The 20,167-nt window shown below is 47.7% G+C and overlaps 1 protein-coding gene and 1 long non-coding RNA gene across 3 annotated transcripts in view; one reads left to right on the top strand and one right to left on the bottom strand.

Annotated features, from left to right (window-relative positions):
* Positions 1-20,167, top strand: part of RAB40C (RAB40C, member RAS oncogene family) — a 71,528-nt gene that overhangs the window by 16,243 nt on the left and 35,118 nt on the right. The gene's annotated exons all lie outside the window — the stretch shown is intronic.
* Positions 1,887-18,549, bottom strand: LOC128844195 (uncharacterized). The gene is made up of 4 exons (XR_008446449.1): positions 18,362-18,549; positions 15,473-15,563; positions 3,667-3,832; positions 1,887-2,602 (listed from the first exon to the last, which is right to left on the bottom strand). It is a non-coding gene; the product is annotated as an uncharacterized LOC128844195 (long non-coding RNA).

The following is a 20,167-nucleotide window of genomic DNA, read 5'->3' as shown; positions in this document are numbered from 1 at the left end:
CTGAGATAGTTTTAGAGAAAATACGGTAATAAGTGAATGTAACGTAACTGGGATATGCTTCATGCAAAAGGTCTCTTGTAAGGTATCATTACAAAGCTTATAATCTACTGAGTACGATCATCTGATTTGTATAAATGTACCACTCTTGTATCTAAAACTAGAAATATAAAATGTAACTCTGAGGGCCTACTGTAATTGTGTAAAGTGTGGACCATTAATGATAATTTGGAATCTTGATGACTCCCATTGTCTGCAGATGGCTGTATTTACCTGCGAGTCTTCCTGTATATGTGTGCTGGCAAGTGAGTAATGAAGTCTTGCAGTGACATGTGATCATGTCACCTGAACTGGAATCCATCTTTAACCTGGTGCTTTTCCAGTGGTGGGGGGGGGGGGGTGGAAACCCAGAGGGACAAAGAATTCCCGCCTTATGCAAAAGACATATAAAGGGGGGAAGAGAACAGAGAGAGGGAGGAGCCATCATGGAGAATCCCCTAGCTACCACCTGAGCTGCAACAAGAGCTGTACCAGGGGAAAGAATTGTGCCCAGGCCTGGAAGGTGTCCAGTCTGAGAAAAAACTTACTGAAGCATCTCTGAGGGTGAGATTATCTGTATTCAGTTTGATTAGGCATAGATTTGCGCATTTTATTTTATTTTGCTTGGTGACTTACTTTGTTCTGTCTGTTACTATTTTGAACCACTTAAATCCTACTGTCTGTATTTAATAAAATCACTTTCTATTTAGTAATTCAATCAGAGTATGTATTAATACCTGGGGGAGCAAACAACTGTGCATATCTCTCTATCAGTGTTATAGAGGGCAAACAATTTATGAGTTTGCCCTGCATAAGCTTTATGCAGGGTAAAATGGATTTATTTGGGTTTAGACCCCATTGGGAGTTGAGCATCTGAGTGCTAAAGACAAGCGCACTTCTGTAAGCTGTTTTCAGGTAACTTGCAGCTTTGGGACAGGAGATTCAGACCCTGGATCTGTGTCTGGAGCCAGACGGGAGTGTCTGGCTCAGCAAGACAGGGTCCTGGAGTCCTGAGGTGGCAGAGAAAACAGAAGCAGGGGTAGTCTTTGCACATCGGGTGGCAGCTCCCAAGGAGGTTTCTGTGATCCAACCCGTCACAGCATCTGTATTGTAATCTAACAATGCAGATTGTTATGATGCCCTCTGATTTCCCTCAGTCTTTGTTACCAAGTGCAGCTGTATAATTTTATGGCTAACTGAACTGTAAATCATGAAAACTTTTGTCTGTGTTGCTTCTATGCATAAAATCAGTCTTGATTTTCTTTTAAAGACCAAATCCACTTAACATTCCCAATTCTAGACTGAGTCTTGACTGTTTCTCTGGCTTCCTGAGTGTTCATTGGAATTGTTTGGAACTTTAGGAACAGATTTGCTTCTGGCTCAGAACACAATTTTCAGATGCAGTTGCTATCCTTAAATGAGGCCTTGAACAAAGTTCTACTGTGAATGGAAACTGTAGCTGCTTAAGTTCTCTCTGCTGGATTGCAGAGAGAGAAGCTGAAGAATGAAGTATTCTACAAATCTGGACTCTTTGCAGGTGTGTCAGAACATGAATTCTGCTGCTGTCCATGTACAAAATCCAATTTGCAATACTTATTTGTATTGTACAGTACCTCGGAACCCCTGTCATGAAGCACAACCCCATTGTGCTAGGTGCTGTACACTCACCAAACACAGACAGTCCATGTGCCAAAGTTTACATCGGGGTAGGCAACCTATGGCATGCATGCCAAAGGCGGCACGCAAGCTGATTTTCAGTGGCCGTCACACTGCTTGGGTCCTGGCCACTGGTCCGGGGGGCTCTGTATTTTAATTTTAAATGAAGCTTCTTAAACATTTTAAAAACCTTGCTTACTTTACATACAACAATAGTTTAGTTATATATTATAGACTTATAGAAAGAGACCTTCTAAAAACATTAAAATGTATTACTGGCACGTGAAACCTTAAATTAGAGTGAATAAATGAAGACTCGGCACACCTCTTCTGAAAGGTTGCTGACCCCTGGTTTACATTTTAAGTGAAAGATGGAAAAAAATTGTTGGATATACACAGGGAGAGAGTTCAGAGCAAGTTTTGTTTAAAGTCTTTCATAACTGTAGTAACTGCAAGTCAGCAGGTAAGTTGTTTTCCCTCATTTTCAGGATCTTCTGATGCCCCGATGCTAAGCCTCTTGTCAGTTCGTTCTGGGTACCCCAGTTTCCCAGACCCAAGCCCACTTTCAGCAATGTAGTCCAAACCATTTACACTTTAGTTAGAGGCAACTAATATGAAGCTTCTGCAGATCCTTCCCAAACATGGGTATGCTGCTGCTTGACCACTTCTAGGGATAAATTCCTAGACTTAAAAGAGGAAGAGTCATAACTCCTAATGGCCACATGTAGTAGTAACAAAGAATTTAAGAGTGAAGAATTAAGACTCAAAGCTCCTTGCAGCTGCAGCCCATCATGACCTGCAGCAAGAATAGATCTTGCATTTGATGTTCTGGTGAGCAGGAAGTGCCACAGGCTTTAGACCAAATGGCTACTGGATAGACCAGGCAAGAGACAGAAACCAGCATGCTGCACTGTAAGAGAGCATAATTGTCATAGTCACTATGGTTCTTCCAGAGTGCTTGGTGTAGACTGAGACCTTCCCTTGCTGCTATCAAATTAAAGAGGCTTCATTAACTGTTTCCAGTGTAATGACATTATCAGTAAATAGTTTCCACTCCTTCTGATCTGACTGGTACTTCAGTCCTAGCACTTCATGTACTATCGGGCATTATTCCGATATTATCCTACCTGGGAACTTTACTATATCTTTTAAAAATGAAATATATTGACCATAGAAAGCACAGGCCTGAGTTGACTGGTTGTGGTTGTTTACCTCTCTCACCTTGCATCTTTTAAACAAGTTATATCCCTATTATTTGGCAGTGAAGATGAGCATTTTTATATCTACTAAATAAGACATTTAAAGAATACACAAATTGGATGAATATGAAAAGCTTCTGTCACGCTCTACATCCGTTGGAAACCCCATCTTTCCATGGCTTATAATTCTGAGCTGAGAAATTCCTTACCACTGGTAAATCTAGGTTCAGGTGTCTTCTGTGTTTATCCATTGTTTTAACCTAAAGCTTCACTTTTTTTAGCTCAAGACAATGTTTATTTATTTGTAATGGATTTTTCTGGAAGACTTAAGGCCACTTACAGTTTGTGATCTATAGATGGAAAGTAGCTCCTCAAGGTTAACTGCATTTTCTTTTGCTGTGCATTTATGCCATGGCAATATTTTCTAAATACCATTGTTACTACATTATCAGGGATCCTAAATACCTGCATCCTGTGTGCACGTGGGGTATTTCTATACCATTCCCATCAGCTGTTTTCATAGCTGATAGAAAGTTCTGAATGTATAACTAGCACTCATTGCATACCATAGTATAAAATACCCTTTAAACTGATAGCAGGTAAGCTACATTGTCAGTGTGCAAGAGTGAAGAGGGCCATATGGACTCATTTGATGGTTTTGTTAGAGAAATGGAATGAAAAACTGTTAATGTTTGTGTTAACTTATGCAAACAAGCAAGAAACCATTCAAAGCTCAGTCTCACAACCAAGACTGATAACTCCATCCTTCACTCACCTTCTTGTGAAGACAGGAAGGGAGCAGTTAGGAGTGGAAGGTCAGTCAGAATTTTGAGCGTTAACTCTATCCTCCTGATCTTTTAGGGTTCACCTTCTGTTTTGTAAGCTCTAATGCATCTGTTTTACTTGAGTGAATCTTACCATGGACCTTTCTGGCTACAGATCTGTAAACAAGCAAACAAAGCTCAGATGAAAATGTATAAACCTATATAAAATAGGCCATATTGTGTGCCAGGTAATATACATTGAAACTGTTCCTCGGAGTGAGAATGTAAATGCAGAGGAAGGGCAGATGAGTGGCCATTTTTTAGAATCTGACTTCATGCTTTATTTTACAGTCCCTGAGGGCTGTGGTACCACGGTGTGTCTGTCTGTAGTGGTGCAAAGGAAGATGACTGCTAAAACAGTGCCAGGGAAATAATAATTACAAGGAACTTTGAAGCCTCCATGGACCTTTTGGCGGAGAAGGTAGTGAATCTTTCCTGCTGCCAATGCAGAAGGTCCCCATAAAGCAGACATTGCTTCCTGTTGTTCACTGCATGCCTGTCTGACTCCATGGGGAACAACCATCTTTTCAAAGCAGCCCTCTGTTATAGCTTCCACTTCCTTGTGGAATACAGTCATTATGCAGGAAAATGGGTCCCAGGTGGCTTCTGCCTGCTGTAGTGTTTCAAATTAAAGGATTTGTGGGGAACATGATCATTCCATATAGATGACATGGGAAATACTGATTCATTGCTCTCATTTGTGTTGCATGTATAATTTTGCACCCCTTCTTCCCCAACCCACTTCATACATTCTTATTGGAGCATCTTTAACGCTGGATATGATAGAGAAGCTAGGGCCAGGAATGCTGCTTGTGGATCAGCCAATGTCCATGGCTTTTTGCAGGCCAGCTCTGCAATGAGCGTCTCAGTTCCTGGGTATTGGAATTACTGCTACCAGCTACTTTAATAATCTCTGCAGAGAAGTTTTGTTGAATACTGAAATCCTAGAAGTGGAAATGTTGCTTTTGTTACAAGGTCTGTGGGACGGTGCTTTGTAACAACACAGATTTTAAATTACTATTCCTGTCTCTTAGTTTCTGACTTTTAACATGCAGTGACCCATCATTCTCCACTCAGAGTATAACCAGTTAAGTTGTTGGTATTTTAGGGGTCATGATCCTCTTCCACGAATGGTCAGAGGGGGTGGGGCAGTCTAAGCCAATGTGCAGTCCAGGAGAAGTGACTGAGTTTGTCTGGGACAGAGGAAGAAGACAATTGCAACTCTTGACTGTCAGGAAACTCCTGTTATCCAGCCAGCTGCAGGAGGGATCATTGGCCTAATCTGGAATCAAAAGGCTATTGCTGTGGGTCACTCACCCAAATTAAAGTTTTGGATGGACAGTCTCTGCATTTTGCTCTGCCATCCAGAACATGGGTCAACGTGTGGCGTAAGGAGTCTGTCGCTGTGTGCAAAGCATAATTAGCCTGTGGAATTTATAACCACAAGATAGTCCAAGATTTTAGCATTGTTCCACATAGACACTTTGTGGATAATAAGAACCTCTGCAGTTGCATGAGAATAAAAAATAAGGGATATAAACACTCATGCTTCAGAGCATAAGCTAGTCATTAAGTGGACAGATAACCCCTTTCACTGTGTGCGAATATTCCTTATCAGGTTTCTTGCTCTTCTCGCTGACGTGTCTGATATTGGCCACTTGTAGGGTATTGGACTAGACAGCCCATTGGTCTGATCCACTATAGCATTTTCTATGTCCCTAAGCAGAGCCATTTTACAGCATTACATGTAAAACTCACTCAAATTCTGTAGGCTGCAAAAATGCCTTTTTAAATTACCCTTTCATGTTAGAAAAAGCGTTCTGAACCCAGGTGTGTAAATGTCACCTATTATATCCACTCTGTCCTTCTGCCATCAGCTACTGAATTGGAGAGGTCTACGACCAGATTACTTTACTGGCTGCTCAGGACTAATTCATATTAAGTGCTCCTATTGAGGATCAAGCATTTAAATTTTGCTTCTGGAACTTGTCACACAGTTGCAAGACCTATGAAGAAGACTGGCTTGGAGGGAAGATACCATCAGTTTGTTAATAAGGCAAAGTTATTGGCTTTATGGAAGCCCATCCAGAACATCACCTTTGCTACAAGCCTGACCTTCAAATAATCTTGCTACTCTTACCCACACTAGTGAAACTCTGTGTTTAACATCTGAACAGCAGTAGATTGTAAAGCACTTGGGAATATTTACCTATCCGACTGCCGGCTTGCTTGACTGAACATTCCTAACATTGCAATCTCTGAACAGAAGGCATCTCCTGCATTTGACACATTCTGTTAACAGACCTTCACAATGGTGCTGCACCTGCAAGAAACACTCAACATGCTCTATATTGAAAAAGCAGTTGCTTTCTCAGAGGTAGCCTCTTTCACAGCTCATCGAGAGAGAATCACACCGCCTCCTTTTCTGGTCCTCATCTTGATTATGCTCTGCTTGACACCAGCACCTCAGTACAAAGCCAGGTAGCCTCCACACACCGCACAGTAATTCTAAGCCTAATACTCTGTAACCTCTAGTTCTTGTAATCTGAATAAAAGGCAGTGTTGAAATTGTGGAGAGTTATCCCTGGTTGCTCTATAATTTGCATTGGACAGAAAATAGTTAAATATAGCCTACATTAAAGCAGAAATTTAAAACTGAGAACAAGTGATTGCTACAGTGCTGTAGCCTTTTAGATATGCAGGAGGAGCTAGTTCAGATGAAGTTTGTTTTTAATAAGTACTCTTGTGGGAAAGGAGGGGAGAGAATTTTCAGCTGCTTGAATGTAGTGCATACAGTAAACGTACATTTCCCGAAGGATTTTGCCAAGGCATAGTACACCTCTCAAATGCAAGCATATATGCCTTTTGTTCCATCAATTGCTTGAGCTGTACACACTGTTTCCTTGCTCAAGTGATTTATTCCCAATTAGTGACAATATTATCAGAAATCTGAAGGAAAAGATCTAGTCTGTAACTCTCTGAAAATATAAAATTGTTCCCTCCTGTACACTTACTAATATACTGTCCAGTCCATTGTTTAAATGTCTCAATAGACTGGTCTTTCACTCCTGACCTTAAGTACGGTCTAATCAATTTCACTGTTGGATAGCTGTAAAAACTTCCTAACCTAAATTCCTGTTTCTTAATTTCATCCAGTTATTCCTAGTTAATTCCCACTGGATCATCTCAATTTCCTCTCTTCTCAATGTTTACATGATTCAAATAGTTCTTCTTCGAGTGCTTGCTCATATCCATTCCATTAGGTGTGTGCGCGCCGCGTGCACGATCGTCGGAAGATTTTCTACCCTAGCAACACCGGCGGGTCGGCTGTGGAGCCCCCTAGAGTGGCGCCTTCATGGCGCTGAATATATACCCCAGCCGACCCGGCGCCCCCTCAGTTCCTTCTTACCGCCCCTGACGGTCGTTGGAACTGTGGAGCGCTGCTTAGCTGTTCTCCACTCTCCCTAGCTTAGTTTGTTGTATCACAGTTATAGTTATAGTTATAGTGTTTATAGTTAAATAGTTAAATAGTTTAAAAGTTGTTCTAGTTGTTCTAAGTAGTTCAGGGGATTAAGGGGGTCGTCTCCCCCTTTCTCCCCCGGCCGCGGGGCCGGGCTCATGCCCAACGCTCCCGGCTTCAAGCAGTGCGCCTCCTGCGCTAAGCCTATGCCCACGAGCGACCCGCACGACTCCTGTCTGAAGTGCCTGGGAGAGTCCCATCAAACAGACAAGTGCAAGATCTGTAAGGCCTTCAGACCAAGGACCAAGAAGGAGCGGGACTTTCGGCTCCGGCAACTCCTGATGGAGGCGGCACTTAGTCCGGACGCTCCATCTACAAGTCAGGCCCCGGCACCTAGCACCTCGGTGCGCAGTGCCCCGGCGGCACCGGCTATGACGACCACGCGAGTGGCGTCAGATAAGCCTCCCCGGCACCGGACCTCGTCGGCACCGCAAGCAGTGCCTCGGCGCCGGTCATTATCCCCGGGGCATAAAAAAGCCCATAAGACGGGGACATCCGTGCCGAAGACGCCGGCTCCCCCAGTGCCGGGGGTAGAGCCGCGTCCGCCGGTGGAGCACCGGAAACAGGTGCCTCCAGCACCGTCGACTCCGGCGCCGAGGCCGTTGAGTCCGGTGCAGATAGCGTCTCCACCGAGACCGGCGGTGATACAGTGCCTCCCGTCGACTCCAGAGACCTTCGCGGCGGCGAGAGACTTAATAGCTCTCACGGAGCCGGCACCGCCTCAACCACCGGCACCGACTGCACCGTTGACTCGCCCGGTCCAGTCGAGGGGGAAACCTGCCTTGATGCGCCCTCCATCACAAGGGCTGGAACCTCGGCACCGGTCCAGGTCCAGAAGCAGGTCCCCACGCCGCTCACAGTCCCGGCACCGAATATCACCTCGGCACCGGTCGTACTCGCGGCCAAGATCTTCGTCGCGGCACCGCTCTACGTCTCGGCACCGCTATGATCGTCGGCACCGATCAACGTCGAGACGTAGTTCTCGGCACCGGTACGATCGACGCTCGACGTCGAGAGGCCGCTCCCGGCACCGGGCCTACTCCAGGTCATCGTCTAGGTCCAGATCCGACTCCCGGCACCGGCGAGGTCATCGGCACCGATCGCAATCTCGGCACCGATCGCCGGCACCGCGTAGAGATAGAACATCTCCAGACCGGCACCGTGCGGCACCGTATCCCACGGGATTCGTCTCGGCGCATTCGGCACCACCATGGCCATCGAGATCGGTGTCTCGCTCCTCTGAGGACATATCGAGATCGGCATACCCCCCTCAGGGGCAAGCCGAGGAGCAAGATATAGGCCATTGGCAAGAGGTAGCAGAGGACCCTGTTCATGGCCCATCTCACTGGTCGTTCTGGACCCCATGGGCGTACCATCAGGCGCAAGGGGCTCCAATAACTTCAACCTCTCGCTCGGGTCACTCTGATAGAAGGGCCCCAGAGTCCACCATCTCTCGCCCTCCTCCAGGGGGCATGGAGGCCTCCGTGTCTGCACCACCTGACGTCCTGGACCCAAGGGCAGGTGATGCTCCGACCCAGGAACAGGGAGACCAGGATCCTCCCTTGGATCCAGTACCACCGGAGGCATCTTCCTCCTCCTCTCCGGATGAGGCAGTGGCGGGCACTTCATGTACGGGTCCCCCTCCGGTAGATCTTCGGGCTCACCAGGATCTCCTGCGTAGGATGGCCCGTAATATGGACCTGCAGGCGGAGGAGATAGTGGAAGTACAGGACCCTATCGTGAACATCCTCGGAGCGGATGCCCCATCGAGGGTGGCGCTACCCCTGATCCGCACGATACAAACCAATGCGGATACGATATGGCAAACTCCTGCCTCTATCCCACCCACAGCGAGAGGGGTGGAAAGGAAGTACTTTGTCCCGTCTAAGGACTACGGGTACTTGTATACCCACCCCCAACCGTGTTCACTGGTGGTGGCATCAGTGAATGCACGAGAGCGCCACGGCCAGCAGGCTGCAGCGCCTAAATCAAAAGAGGCTAAGCGGCTCGATTTGTTTGGCCGTAAGGTTTACTCAGCCGGAGGGCTGCAACTTAGAGCGGCGAACCAACAGGCGCTACTGAGCCGTTACAATTTTAACTCCTGGAACTCTATGGGGAAGTTTAAGGAGTTGATTCCCCAAGAGTCCAGGGAGGAGTTTGGAGCCATGGTAGAGGAGGGTAAGAAGGTGGCTCGGACCTCCTTGCAGGCCTCCTTGGACATAGCAGACTCCACTGCGAGGACCCTGGCTTCGGGTATCGCTATGCGGAGGATCTCCTGGCTTCAAGTTTCGGGTTTGCCTCCGGAGCTGCAGCAAACCCTACAGGATCTGCCCTTTGAGGGACATGGATTGTTCTCGGACAAGACGGACTCTCGCCTGCAGAGCCTCAAGGACTCGAGAACAATCATGCGCTCCCTGGGGATGCATGTTGTGGGCCCTCAGCGCAGACCATTTAGGCCGCAGCCTCAGCGCTTCTACCCCCCCCCCCCCCCGCCTCGTCAGAGACAGGACTCGACCCGGAGGCGAGGGCGAGGTGGTAGAAGAAGGTGGACCGGCCCTCAACCCGGCCAAAACCAAGGGCCACCTAGACCACCTTCAGGCCCCAGGCAGAACTTTTGAAGGTGCGGTCGAGGACGGCGCCCCAGTCATCCCCCAGGATCCAGCCCCCTCCTTCCGGGATCGCCTCTCCCACTTCCACCGTGCTTGGTCCCTTATAACTTCGGACCGCTGGGTCCTCCGCACGGTGGAGAAGGGATACGCTATCCAGTTTTCTTCTATCCCCCCCTCCCACCCCCCTTCCCCGTCCCTCTTCAGGGACCCTTCTCACGAGCAACTTCTTATACAGGAGGTTTCTACGCTCCTGGCCATGGGGGCCATAGAGGAGGTTCCGATAGAGTTAAGGGGCAGGGGATTTTATTCCCGTTACTTCCTGATCCCCAAGTCCAAAGGAGGTCTGCGGCCCATCTTGGACTTGCGCGGACTCAACAAATTCGTAGTAAAGTTGAAGTTCCGCATGGTCTCTTTGGGGGCCATTATCCCTTCCCTCGATCCTGGAGACTGGTTCGCCGCCCTCGACATGAAAGACGCATACTTTCACATCTCAATTTACCCACCTCACAGACGCTTCCTGCGATTCGTGGTAAACGCGGTGCACTACCAATTTGCAGTCCTTCCCTTCGGCCTATCCTCGGCCCCAAGAGTGTTCACGAAATGTATGGCTGTCGTGGCAGCGTACCTTCGTCGGCAAGGGATACAGGTGTTCCCGTACCTAGACGACTGGCTGGTACGCGGTCGCACCAAGGACCAAGTTCAAGCTCACGTCCACATAATAGTGCACACATTCAACGAGTTGGGCATCCTACTCAACAAGGACAAATCCACTCTAGAACCTACCCAGAGAATAGATTTCATCGGCGCAGTTCTAGACTCCAGACGTGCACAAGCCATCCTGCCAGACAACCGCTTTGGCACCATCACGAGCCTCATTCAAGGGCTACAGGCCTTCCCAACTACCACGGTGAGGTCGTGCCTTACCCTGCTGGGTCACATGGCTTCCTGCACGTACGTAACCAGGCATGCCAGACTTCGGCTTCGCCCACTCCAGACCTGGGTGTCGTCAATATATCGACCACATCGGGACAGCCTGAACATGGTGGTCACGGTCCCGATCTCGGTCCTGACCTCCCTCACCTGGTGGCTAGATCACAATGTGGTCTGCGAGGGGATGCCATTTCACGCCCCACAACCCTCTCTGCACCTGGTCACAGACGCTTCATCTCTGGGTTGGGGCGCCCATCTCAACGAACACCATACCCAGGGCCTGTGGACTGCACCCCAGCTAGCCCTGCACATCAATGTTCGGGAACTGATGGCGGTGCGCCTGGCGTGCCAGGCATTTCTCAACCTCCTACGTGGCCGATGTGTGTTAGTTCTCATCGACAACACCACGGCCATGTTTTACATCAACAAGCAAGGAGGAGCACGTTCGTCAATTCTATGCCAAGAGGCCATTCGCCTGTGGGACTTCTGCATCGCCCACTCAATCCATCTCACGGCATCGTTCCTCCCTGGAGTCCAGAACACTCTAGCGGACCGACTCAGCAGGTCCTTCCAGATGCACGAGTGGTCTATCCGTCCGGACATCATACATTCCATTTTCCAAAAGTGGGGGTTTCCCCAGATAGACCTGTTTGCATCTCGAGACAACAGGAAGTGCCACGTGTTCTGCTCCCTACAAGGTCGAGCTCCGGGCTCCCTCTCGGATGCGTTTCTCCTTCCCTGGAAAGACCACCTGTTTTATGCCTTCCCTCCGTTTCCTCTGGTCCACAAGGTACTGCTCAAATTGCGCAGAGACCAGGCACAGGTAATTCTGGTCGCTCCAGCGTGGCCGAGACAACATTGGTACACCACACTGTTGGAACTCTCGGTTCAGACACCGATCCCGCTTCCGTTGTGTCCGGATCTCATCTCTCAGGACCACGGCCGGCTGCGTCACCCCGACCTGCAATCACTCCACCTCACGGCGTGGCTGCTCCATGGTTCACCCAGGCAGAGCAGCAATGCTCGCACTCTGTCCAACAGATTCTGCTGAGCAGTAGGAAGCCCTCAACATGCACCACGTACCTGGCCAAGTGGAAGCGGTTCTCCTGTTGGTGCGAACAACGAGCCATGTCCCCGTTGCAGGCACCCATTCCTCTCATTTTGGAATATCTCCTCTCCCTAAAACAGCAGGGGTTGGCGATATCTTCAATTAGAGTTCACCTGGCTGCTATATCGGCCTTTCACCCAGGGGAACTCGCGTCCTCGGTATTCTCTAACCCGATGGTCGTTAGATTCCTCAAGGGCTTAGACCGGATGTACCCACAACAACGTCAGCCCGTTCAGACGTGGGACCTCAACCTGGTTCTCTCCAAGCTCACAGGTCCTCCATTCGAGCCACTGGCCACCTGTTCACTTTTGTACCTATCCTGGAAGACAGCCTTCCTTGTAGCCATCACCTCAGCAAGGCGCGTTTCTGAACTCAGGGCGCTTACATCCGAGCCCCCTTATACAGTTTTCCATAAGGATAAAGTGCAGCTTCGTCCACATCCTGCCTTTCTCCCTAAGGTGGTTTCTCCTTTTCATATCAACCAGGACATCTTTCTCCCGGTCTTTCATCCCAAACCACATGCCACTCGCCAGGATCAACGTTTGCATTCCCTGGACGTACGAAGGGCCCTGGCCTTCTATATTGACCGCACAAAGCACTTTAGAAAGACGACGCAACTCTTCGTTGCAGTGGCCGACCGAATGAAAGGCTCACCGGTCTCCTCACAACGCCTATCCTCCTGGATTACGTCTTGCATCCGGACTTGCTATGACCTGGCAGGCGTCTCAGCACCGCACCTCACCGCTCACTCCACGAGGGCCCAGGCTTCCTCGACGGCTTTCCTGGCACAAGTTCCGATCCAGGACATTTGTAGAGCAGCGGTTTGGTCATCAGTCCACACATTTACAGCTCACTATGCACTAGTGCAGCAGTCCAGAGACGATGCTGCTTTCGGATCAGCGGTTTTGCACGCAGCAATGTCTCACTCCGACCCCACCACCTAAGTTGGGCTTGGGAATCACCTAATGGAATGGATATGAGCAAGCACTCGAAGAAGAAAAGACGGTTACTCACCGTTGTAACTGTTGTTCTTCGAGATGTGTTGCTCATATCCATTCCAAACCCGCCCCCCGTCCCCACTGTCGGAGTAGCCGGCAAGAAGGAACTGAGGGGGCGCCGGGTCGGCTGGGGTATATATTCAGCGCCATGAAGGCGCCACTCTAGGGGGCTCCACAGCCGACCCGCCGGTGTTGCTAGGGTAGAAAATCTTCCGACGATCGTGCACGCGGCGCGCACACACCTAATGGAATGGATATGAGCAACACATCTCGAAGAACAACAGTTACAACGGTGAGTAACCGTCTTTTGTAGTCCTATGTCAATCTCTTCTTCCTCACTCCTTCAACTCCCAAATTGACCAGGACCCGAAGTGTGTATCATTAGCTCTTTTAATCTAGTCTCATTCATCAACCCAGTCTCCTGACTTTTGTTCTTTTCTGAATTCCCTTAAATTTGTCAACCTTTCTGCTAACGTGGTACGTAGAACTGAATGCAGTATTCCAGATGCTCCTGCTCCAGAGCCATATGTGGTAGAAGCAGGATTTGTCAAACCCTTTCATGGACCATATATTGTCATCTGGTCTTATGGCTGCTTCCGCTCCCATTTGCAATCAGATGGGCTGCCACTTTTCCTGTTCGCTGTCAAATCATATAACGTTTGTGACAACTACAGAAACTACCTACAGGGAAAAGTTACATCAGGAAAGTATGTGTAGCTGCTTTAGTGCACTAAGTGTCCTTTCTATAATCTCCCATGTATACTCTATCTGTTCTAGAAACCAGGAGTTTTTGTACCATGTGACCAGCCAGTTTCCCATGGATCACCAGTTGTCCACAGGCCACAGTTTAGGAAACTCTCTGTCTTAACTTCCTTCTTCATGACGTTCCAATGGAGCCCAAAATTGCATTGGTTTCTTGCTGTCACACACCTAACATGCTCGCTATTATTTTTTGGGCTCTAGGGCTAGAAATTAGGCTTTTCTCTCCCATAGAATCTTTGAAATTGCAAACCACGCTACATGGAAAGTCTCTCTTCCAAAAATGTGACTATCTACTTTCTGTTCATATTTCTGATTTCCCTAGCTGCTCTCTTGTATGTGTCCTCCCTGAGACTGACAGTATCTCCCATCTTAAGGATGTGAATTTTAGTAACATTTCAGATGTTCATGAAACCTTCAGTAGAGATCTAACTTGAATCCCTGTTTGTGCCCCACTTGGCACTTCCCCCAACTTGATATATCGCTACTTTTTTTACAGTTGTACTGCAAGTTTTGACTCTTAAAGAAATTTTTGTAACACTATCAAATCTATATAATGTTCCTTTTAACCTCTAATTCTGTTGTTCAGGTCAGGGGGTAATAATGGGAGAACTGTCAAGGCTTACTGATTATAAACCTGTCCTTACTGATCACAATTCCATTAACTAGATGTTCAGAGACTTTCCCATTTGTTTCATTGTATGGTGCATGCCTCAAAGAGTTTACCCTTAGATGTATTCTGTGAATATATTCCTTGTAGTGATGAATTCAGGTAGCTTGTAGTCACTGGTAGCAATTTTCCATGTGACTCTGAATCAGTTCTTCCTTGTAAGAAAAAAATAGATCCAGGATCGCTTATCCTTTGTGATCCAGAAAGTATGGAATCCCAATGTTTTCTTTGTGATTTTAGCTCTTTGCATGTTTGATTTTATGTTAACATGGTTGGGTATCTGAGTAGGTTTAAAACAAAACAGAGGAAATGAAACATAACTATGTTTAATGGAGAGTTTGGTCCAGAAATCCCTTCTTCTTCCAGTGCTAATGGTCTGTACCAAGGACCCACTGTCACTCTTATTTTCATACCTTCCTGAGAATTTCCCCATACTCTTACGTGCAGAATGGTAGCTCATTGGCATTAATAACATAACTATCCTGTCTAAGCAAAGTTCAGAGACACAAGGTGGGTGAGGTAATATCTTTTATTGGACCAACTTCTGTTGGTGAGAGCTTGTCTCAAAAGCTTGTCTCTCTCTCACCAACAGAAGTTGGTCCAATAAAAGATATTACCTCACCCACCTTGTCTCTAATATCCTGGGAAGGACATGGGTACAGCAACACTGCATGAGCAAAGTTCAATCATCTATATTCTTCTTACCCAGTGTCTCTTCCTCCTTTGCAGCAGAGCACTGCCACAGCATCTCTTGTTTCCTCTTGTGACTGAGACTACTAGAAAAAAGAACAGGAGTACTTGTGGCACCTTAGAGACTAATAAATTTGTTAGTCTCTAAGGTGCCACAAGTACTCCTGTTCTTCTTTTTGCGGATACAGACTAACACGGCTGTTACTCTGAAACCTGAGACTACTAGATGGATTGTGAGGCAAGGATAATACATCCCAGTGCATCTGATTCCTTCTCCAGAGGCTCAGTGGGCTAGCCACATGTTGTTCATTAGTCTTTGCCAGCTGAGAGTCCAAATCCATTCCAGTAGCTGTCTCTAGAGTCCTGGAGTCGTGCACCTTCTGCTCTAATTATGTCTGCTGTTTAGAACTAGCAGATTGCTGTTCAGAGAGCCATACGAGCAAGACTAGGTTACAGAATTCTACTTAGCTTACCTTATTTCCCATCTGCTTACTGATGCTTTGAAAGGAGTCGTCCTTTGCTCTTCTATGGAGGGTAGAACAATGAAGCTTTAAAATGTTGACCCTATATAAGATAAAATCAAATGGGCAAATTGAATTTCCCCTTCTTGATATCTAACTGAGCTAAAACGAATAATAGCTTATTTATGAAGCTCAACTATTCTTATTTTGCAGATGGTGTCTTTGTATAACACTTTGAAATCTACTTGTGAAAAGTGATATGTAGGACTTAGGCTTTTTATTTTTTAATGAATTTTAGCAGAGATGTTTCTTTTGGTTTTGGCTTTTTTTTTTTTTTTTTTTTTTTTTTTTTTTTTTTGCTAGAGCAAAAATTTTAATAAATAAACTACTATGAAGACAAGATTCACCAGCCCCTGAGTGGTAAAAAAGCGTATATATGAACATATGTAATGAAGCATTTCAGATCAACGTACAATTCATGCAACAAATATACATACATACATACATACATCTCTAGCAACAAATGACTAAGAATTTCTGGGATGAAAGCAAGCATATGTTAAAGCTATAAATAAGCCAGTACAAGGAGGATTTGTCGTTGTGTTTTTGGGGTGGGGTTTTGGGGATTATTTTCTTTGGTCCAGAACATCATGATACCTAAGAGCCTCTCCAGGCCCAGGCTTATGGATAGATAGCTATAAAGCCTTTTCCATTTTGCTCAAAGAAACTTCAGGCTATGGCAGCATTCAAACACTGTGCTGTAATTGTTTGTTACAGTGTTTTGTAGACTGATTATAGGCAGTGTGGTCCTGTAGATCAAGCATGGAGACCACCGTTCATTTACTCTCTCTTTTTTTTTTTTTTTTTTTTTTTTTTTAATTTGGCATGTGCAAAGTTGTCTAGCCAAGCGATGGCATCTTCAGTGGCATGATGCAGTTCTTCTAGGCCACGGCTGAACCTAGTCAGCAGGCATTCATCGACAATGTGCGTCGTCGTCTGTATTGCGCCGCAGCTGCACAAAGGACTGTCACGAAAGCCCCAGCGATACTGGTTAGCTGCACAGAGATCTTGCCCGGTCCAAAACCTGTTCAACAGGGACCATTGGCGAGGGGGCAGGTCAAAATCAGGCAGGCAAATTGTGGGGTCGGCGATGAGGGACTGGTTGCTTACTCTATGAGCTTGTCTAAGTCACTTCACCTCTATGCATGTTTCCCTGTCTGTAAAATTATATTTGCCCTCCTCTGTAAACATGCTGTGTAGATATAATTGGGAAGTATTACCTAAGGCTATTAGCCTTCAGGGACTGGCTTAGCACAGCCCTTGAGGGAGGGAAGAACAATCTGTTCACATTGATCCAAAAAAAGCACTATCATGCTGCTAGTCACAGTCATGTTTAAACAGTGATATAGTGTTGTTCTGATTCTGTTGTGAATAGGGCTTCCAGGATGATGTACAAAGGAGAAAAAGGGCATGCACTCTTTTCTACTGCTCTGGCCGTAGACTTGGACAAAAACCTTTTCAGTCCTAAAAGTTTAATTTGACTTTTTTTTTTTTTTTTTTTTTTTTTTAAAGGGAAGAGGACCATTGCCAGGTCCCTGTAATAAGAAGCAGTAAAGGCTTGGCAATACCAATTCAACAACAAAATCGTTTGTAGTACACCTTTTAAAGCATCCTAAGTTTTAAGCATCCTAACTGCCCCCCAGGACCCTACCCCCTACCCAACTCGCCCTGCTCCCTGTCCCCTTACTGCCCCGACCCCATCCACCACCACCATCCCAACAGACCTCCAGAACTCCCATGCCTACCCAACCCCCTCCTCCCCATCCCCTGACCGCCCCCCCAGAACCTCTGCCCGATCCAACTCTCCCCCCAAGCCGCTCCCTGTCCCTGGACTCCCTGCCCCTGCCTTATCCAGCCCACCCCCGGCCTCTTACTATGCCACTTGCCAGGACTGGGGCCCAGGCCAGAGCCGCGCCGCGGGGCTGGAGCCACTTGGCTGGGGCCGGGCCGGAGCTGGACTAGGCTGCGCCGCGCCTCCCTGGAGCTCTCCTCGCGCCCCCACCCCCACCCCCACCCCAGCTTACCTGCCGCTGCTTGTTTCCAGGCTTCCCGCGCGAACATCTGATTCGCGGAAAGCAGGGGAGGGGAAGGAGAAGGGGGGGCGGAGCATTCAGGGGAGGAGAGGGAGGTGAGGTGAGCTTGGGCCGGGGGCGGGGTGGTCAGCTGCCGGAGCTTGGGAACCGGCTCCAGCTCACCACTGGGCGCGGGACCCTCTTAGGCGCAGATCCCGAATCGGGGGAGTCGGCCTAAAGCCAGCCCTGCTGCAATTTATGACTGATCCCGCTCTCCTGAAGGTGGCTGCATTTTCCCATGAAAAATGCTGGCTTTAACTTTCCTTATAGCTAATGGATGTTCTTATTGCAGAGAATCGAAACCAATCACATGGGTTTGGAATCCTTTAGGAGCAGCTTCCATAATGCTAGTAATTCCTGGTCCACCTGAAAGTGCACCAGGGATTCAAAATTTACTACTCAAGGGGGAGGAATTAGGGTTGCCAACTTTCTAATTGCACAAAACTAAATACCTTTGCCCCACCCTGCCCCTTCCCCAAGGCTCCATCCCCACTCCCTCTGTCACTTGGTCTCCCCACCCTCACTCACTTTCACTGGGCTGGGGCAGGGGTGAGGGCTCTGGCTGGGGGAGTAGGCTCTGGGGTGGGGCCAGAAATGAGGGGTTCAGGATGCAGGAAGGGGCTCTGGCCTGGAGCCAGGGGGTTCAGACTGCAGGAGCAAGCTCAGGGCTGGGGCCGGAGGTTGGGGTACAGGAGAGGGCTCAGGGCTGGGGCAGGGTATTGGTGCGGGTGGGGGTTCAGGATGCAGGCTCCAGTCGGGCAGCGCTTACCTTAGGCGGCTCCCGGTCAGCAGTGCAGCAGGGCTAAGGCAGGCTCCATGCCTGCCCTGGCTCCACGCAGCTCCCAGAAGCAGCCAACATGTCCAGCTCCTAGGCGCAGCCAGGTGGCTCTGTGCAGTGTGTGGTATGAGTTGCCCATGCCCACAGGCGCCACCCCTGCAGCTCCTATTGCCTGCAGTTCCCAGCCAGTGGGAGCTGTGGAGCCGGCGCTCGGGGCGGGGGCAGCACGCAAAGCTTCCCTGATCACCCCTGTGCCTAGGGGCCGCAGGGACATGCCAGCTGCTTCTGGGACCTGCGCGGAGCCAGGGCAGGCAGGCAGCCTGATATGGTGATCTATTTCACCTTCAGTTACAGCATCTTATGCCAAATAGCTTTAGTTACTTACAAAATCTCAAGTTGGGCTAGTATCTAACAGGCTATAGTTGAGTTAGAAAGATTGCAGAAGAGCTAGAATGCACTCTGGCCTAGAGACAGCAGCTCACACGGGTTTTCCAGACTTCATCCATTGCAACATGTCCAAAATATTTTCATCAAGATATTAAGTGATCTCGTGCTCAACCAATAAAAAGACAAATAAGCCCTACATCAGAATATATTTTTCTTAGTATTATGCATCCTGAGGGTAGGACAAGGTTACCTAGCCTATCGGACTAACTCTTTCATAGATATTGCATATGCCACAATAGTAGCAAGTATGGGGCTCCTTAGTAGATATAATAATAATAATAATTAATGAAGATATCCCATCTCCTAGAGCTGGAAGGGACCTTGAAAGGTCATCAAGTCCAGCCCTGCCTTCACTAGCAGGACCAAGTACTGATTTTGCCCCAGATCCCCAAGTGGCCCCCTCAAGGATTGAACTCACAACCCTGGGTTTAGCAGGCCAATGCTCAAACCACTGAGCTATCCCTCCCACCCCTTGTTCGGCATGGAATTGAAACTAATTCTGGCTAACCTATGAGACCTCTATTTCAAAATGAGCTGTACTTTGCTACTGGTAGACTGTACATTCAAAGGGGGGAAAACTCTGTAACCACAATTTTTTAACTCTCTCAGAAATCAATTTCAAACTTTCTTTAGAAGCTGACAAATTAAACTGCAAAAAGACCCGAGAGAAGTATTGTCATGGCTAAGCAGTAGGTTGTCACATTGCCAAAAGTTTCTGTGCGACAGTGGCATCTAGTGGCCAATGAACATGAAAATACTATGTCCTGACTCATCTCTCAGTTGCAAAATCAATGGGACAAAAAAGAAAAGCATAACCCTGCACACTTGAACTGGGGATCTGTTGTAGCAAATGTGCAGCGAATCAAGCATGACTCCACCTGGCTCACTTGTCTGTTCTAGCCTGGTGCTTTCAATGGGGAGCAAACTCCTGATAGCTGTAGTTAGACACATAATGCCTAAGGGAATGTCTCTGCTCTAATTAAAACATGTATAATCTTTTAAAATTAAAATGGTAACTATTGATTATGGGTGAGTGTGATGTGTGTATCGGCTTCAGAAGGGAATGCGGTAGTATGTACCGGTAAATGTATTCATGGAATCGTAGACTTTAAGGTCAGAAGGGACCATTATGATCATCTAGTCCGACTTCCTGCACAACGCAGGCCACAGACCCACTCCTGTAACAAACCCCTAACCTATGTCTGAGCTATTGAAGTCCTCAAATCATGGTTTAAAGACTTCAAGGTACAGAAAATCCTCCAGCAAGTGACCCGTGCCCCACGCTGCAGAGGAAGGCGAAAACCTCCCAGGGCCTCTGCCAATCTGCCCTGGAGGAAAATTCCTTCCCGA

Source organism: Malaclemys terrapin, chromosome 10, assembly GCF_027887155.1.
Source record: "Malaclemys terrapin pileata isolate rMalTer1 chromosome 10, rMalTer1.hap1, whole genome shotgun sequence".
In the NCBI taxonomy this organism is placed as follows: domain Eukaryota; kingdom Metazoa; phylum Chordata; order Testudines; family Emydidae; genus Malaclemys; species Malaclemys terrapin.
Note: the sequence above shows the minus strand (reverse complement) of the source record. Positions and strands in the feature narration are given on the sequence as shown.